The following is a 4898-nucleotide window of genomic DNA, read 5'->3' as shown; positions in this document are numbered from 1 at the left end:
TTTTTTAAAGAGGAAAATGTGCCAACAAGCGCAAGATAAGGCCACGTTTATTCTATTGAGATTATTCAGCTTTTGCTTTTTGTCTCTGTGATGCAAACCAGTACTGAACAATGTGTCCTTGTGGTCTTTCAGAATAGATATTGGATAGATTTTGTTGCTTTTTACACCACAAGATCAAAGTCTGTTCAATAATCTTTAATTTGAGAACAGAATTTTACATAAATGTCCACACAGATAAATTAATATGGCATTTCCTTTGACCATATTCTCTCTCGAAGAAGCAAATGATGTTAACAGAAACCTGCCTTAAATGGAAAATATCTGATAAATTATTTGTCTTCTCGCTCTGTATGTCTTCTCATGTAGACAACCCTTTTTACATAGTAGTGGTTCAACTCAATCTTTTAATCCATTGGTTGGAGACAGACAGGAACCTTCTCTTCTGTGATTCTCATTTTAAACAGAAATTTTTAAAAACAACTCCAGCAATGAATGTTTGAAAGTTCCAGAATACTTCTATCGTGAAAAGCCGATATGTGTCTGCTAAATGATCCCGAACTGTTTTCTAAATGTTCTCTGAGAGATCAATTAAACTTCAGCGATTATATCACTGACTGTTCCCCTGAGGGAGAGAATCAACATTTTGCATCTGATGACTTCTGCAACCATGAGAAACAGTTCTCAATCACCTGAGGTCGGGAATTCGAGACCAGCTTGACCAATATGAAGAAACCCAGACTCTACTAAAAATACAAACAAATTTTGTATTTTGTAAAAATACAAACAAATTAATCAAGCATGGCAGTACATGCCCGTAATCCCAGTTACTCAGGAGACTGAAGCAGGAGAATTGCTTGAAGCCAGAAGGAGGAGGTTGCGGTGAGAGCTGAGATCTCGTCATTGCACTCCAGCCTGGGCAACAAGAGCAAAACTCTGTCAAAAAAAAAAAAAAAAAAAGTCTGGTTTTGTTCATTCTTGAATGTAAATCGTGTTTACTTCCTCAAAATCTTACATTGGCATAGGGTTTGAGAGTTTTCATACAAGCTCTTTCCATTCACAGATACATTTCATTTGATTCTCACTGCAGTGCTACATGATAAGCAGCTGCAGTTTTTACACCACATGAGAAAAAGTTGAAACTCCTGCAGGCCACAGCACTGGCTGTTGGCTCAGTTCAAATGAGAACTTAGGTCTCTGGGTTTCTCTGGCATCTGGCATCCACATTGCCAGTGCTCAGGACGGCTCCCACACATGGAACCTCTTATGACAACAGCTATGTACACACATTACTGTAGCACATTCACCAAAATCACCTGTGCATCTACAGACCCATTTTCCTGCCAATCCTATCTGCACATGGTGGTGCTTTTCTAGTTAGAAAACAAAACTGGTATTCTGTGTGCTGTCAGCCAAACAGAGCTTTTCAGGCAGTAGGGGTTGTTCCACTTTATGTGGCTGACAGAGTTGTGTTAACAAAGTATTTGGCCGCCAGGCGCGGTGGCTCACGCCTGTAATCCCAGCACTTTGGGAGGCCGAGGCGGGCGAATCACAAGGTCAGAAGTTCGAGACCATCCTGGCCAACATAGTGAAACCCCATCTCTACTAAAAAGACAAAAAATTAGCTGGGCGTGGTGGCAGATGCCTGTAGTCCCAGCCACTCAGGAGGCTGAGGCAGGAGAACTGCTTGAACCTGGGAGGTGGAGGTTGCCGTGAGCCAAGATCTCACCACTGCTCTCCAGCCCAGGCGACAGTGCAAGACTCCGTCTCAAAAAGAAAACCCAAGGTATTTGGCCAACATATAAAATCTCGAGGGATCTAGAATTTACAGTGGAACTTTCAAGTACTGTATCTTGACCTTGTAAAAAGGAGGGGAAAACCTCAACTGTACTCAGGAAATAGAATCTCAAGTGTGTTTATGGAAAGCTGTGACCTTGGTGGACTTCCTGGGACAGCAGACAGTGGGAGCAGCCAGGGATCTAGGGAGAGCCCCCCTGCTGAGGCCCCTAGGCCCCCATGGGAAACTTTCCATTAAAGGTTGGTAGATGGGGTGGGGGTAGTGGGGATGCTAAAGACACATTTCCTGGGCATATTTCTGGTTGATAAACTGATGACACAGACAAGCTTCTTCTTACTCATCTAGTTCGAATTGCTAGGGAAGAAAGCATTCAAGACCTGATACTTATCTGAGGAATGGCAGGAAGTCTGGGGTGACTTTTCTCAAGGCGGGGGGACAAAGAGAATGAGAGGAGAATGAAATAGAATAGAAACCAAAAATAAAATTCCAAGTCCTCCAACCATCTGAATGGACCCTTCGTCTCAGCCAAGGGCATTCCAAAGTAAACCTGTGAAGCTACTTCAGGCCATGAGGGGAAGGGGAAGGTTGGGCATGTTTCATTACCATTCACACCAACATGGATCTTAAGACTGAAAGAACAGGCCAGGTGCGGTGGCTCACGCCTGTAATCCCAGAACTTTGGGAGGCCAAGGCAGACAGATCACTTGAGGTCAGGAATTCGAGACAAGCCTGGCCAAGATGGTGAGACCCCATCTCTACTAAAAATACAAAAATTACCCAGGCATGATGGCAGGCACCTATAATCCCAGCTACTCGGGAGGCTGAGGCACGAGAATTGCTTGAACCCAGGAGGAGGAGGTTGCAGTGAGCCAAGATCACGCCACTACACGCCAGCCTGGGCAAAAGAGCGACACTGTCTCAAAACAAAACAAAACAAAACAAAAACCTGACAAAACAGACTCTTTAAGTCTGGTAAGAAACAGCTACAATCTGTTCTTTCTGAAGCCGGCTACCTGGAGGCTTCATCTGTATGATGAAACCTTGGTCTCTGCAACCCCTTCTCATATATAACGCAGACAATCCTTTCTATTGGCTCCAGGTCTTTAGATAATAACTCAACCAATCGCCAGTCAGAACATCTTTTAATCTATCTATGACCTGGAAGCCCCCACCCTACCCTCGGCTCCCCGTTGTCCCACCTTTCTGGACCAAGCCAATATACATCTGACCATTACTGATGGATGTTGCATGTCTTCCTAAGACACATAAAACCAAGTTGTGGCCTGACCACTTTGGGCACGTGACACCAGGACCTCCTGAGGCTGTGTCACAGGCATGTCCTCAACTTTGGCAGAATAAGCTGTTAAATTGAGACTTCTCTCAGATACTTTTTGGTTAGCGAGAAGGAGAAGGAAGAAGAAAGTATATTCTTGATCTTGGATTTGTATTCCATTCCCTTACTTGATTAAATTTGTTTCACTGTGTTCATTCAAATAAATGACCATTGCAGCCTCCCGTATACTCAACAGGGCGGCGGGAGGGGAGGTGCTCACAGATGTCAAGCCTCTCTGGGAAGAGATGACACGCAACCATGGCAGAACTCACGGGTTACTCAGAATGGAGATTGTTCGGGGAGGCGCTGTTTATTCAACATCTTTGTGCGCGGAGTCCACGCCCCGCTGCAGGGGCCACCTACTCCCAGGGCCTACACAGGCTCTGAGCATGCACTTCCAGGATACACACCTCTGGACGAGGTCACTCAGGTGCAGTGAACGGTCCCTGGTCTCTGCTGGCTTTGGGATTTTGCTGGCTGATAGCCCCATCCCATTTGCTGCCAAATAGACACTTGTAAGTCCAAGCAAGACTGCCACATTTCCAAGAATGCGAATTTACAAGTCAGGGGGACGATGTCCATGTGACATGGTCTAATGTTCCCAGGGCCCGACCAAGAAGAGCACCACCAATCACAGTGATAGCAATAACAAGAATGATGACGACAGCTTTCTTTACTCATTCGCTCTCTTCATGTCCCTTCCCAACATTTACACCCGTCCTCACAGGGCTGGAAAAGACGACGAACCCCCAGGGCGGGGCACTGAACTCGTAGTTAGGAAAAGGCAGACAAAGAAGGGAAAACAGAAAGGTCGGAAAACGGCATGGAAGAGAACTTGCACTTGTCTGTGTGAAGTCCCTTCTGTGCGGTGGGAAACTGCACTGCTGAGATTCGTCCCACTTGTTTCCCGGAGTGGCTCCTGGCTCCCGGCTCCCTTTCTCTCCTGAAATTCTACCCCCGTAGGCTTTTAAATCACTGTATTCATCATACTCTTCAGGTCAAGAGCCCCACGGACACGTGAATCACTTACTCACTAGTGTTATATGCATTTAGTGAAAGCTGCCACCAGCCAGGCGCCCTGCAGTCCTTGATTGTAAGTCTAGTGAGAAAGGCGAGGGCCCTGACCAGTGGCACACAGTGGGAGAAGCAGCTGGCCATGGTCTGGACTGGCTGCTATGGGACAGAGGGGAACAACACCACACCTGCCTTGGTCAAAGGCTTGGCTGACACAAAAGACGATAAATCAGGCCAGGCGCAGTGGCTCACACCCATAATCACAGCACTCTGGGAAGCTGAGGCAGGCAGATCACGGGAGGCAAGGAGTTCGAGGCCCGCCTGGCTAACACGGTGAAATACTGTATCTACTAAAAATACAAACATTAGCTAGGTGCAGTGGCACACGCCTGTAATCTCAGCTACTCAGGAGGCTGAGGCAGGAGGATTGCTTGAACCCGGGAGGCAGAGGCTGCAGTGAGCTAAGATGGCGCCAGTGCACTCCAGCCTGGGCAACAGAGTGAGATCCTGTCTCAGACAACAACAATGAAGATAGCCAAATGTGATGGTACACACCTGTAATCCCAGCTACTCAGGAGGCTGCGGCACAAGAATCACTAGAACCCGGGAGGCGGATGTTGCAGTGAACAGAGATTGCACCACTGCACTCAGCCTGGATGACAGAGCGAGAGTCTGTCTCAAAAAAAAAAAAGAAAAAGGAAAAGAAAAAGAAATGAGGCCTCAGATCTAAGAAAGGGAGGGTTGTTGCTGACTTTT

General features: G+C 46.5%; 1 protein-coding gene and 1 long non-coding RNA gene across 2 annotated transcripts in view; both read right to left on the bottom strand.

The window, feature by feature from the left end:
* Positions 1 to 4898, bottom strand: part of NID1 (nidogen 1) — a 92163-nt gene that overhangs the window by 21457 nt on the left and 65808 nt on the right. The gene's annotated exons all lie outside the window — the stretch shown is intronic.
* Positions 3009 to 4898, bottom strand: part of LOC116526041 — a 5228-nt gene continuing 3338 nt past the window's right edge. Inside the window, exon 3 of the long non-coding RNA XR_004257939.1 lies at positions 3009 to 3019. This is a non-coding gene — a long non-coding RNA (uncharacterized LOC116526041). The remainder of the gene's footprint in view (positions 3020 to 4898) is intronic.

The sequence above is a fragment of the Sapajus apella genome, unplaced genomic scaffold, assembly GCF_009761245.1.
Source record: "Sapajus apella isolate SASKATOON/1434 unplaced genomic scaffold, GSC_monkey_1.0 scaffold49, whole genome shotgun sequence".
Lineage (NCBI taxonomy): Eukaryota > Metazoa > Chordata > Mammalia > Primates > Cebidae > Sapajus > Sapajus apella.
Note: the sequence above shows the minus strand (reverse complement) of the source record. Positions and strands in the feature narration are given on the sequence as shown.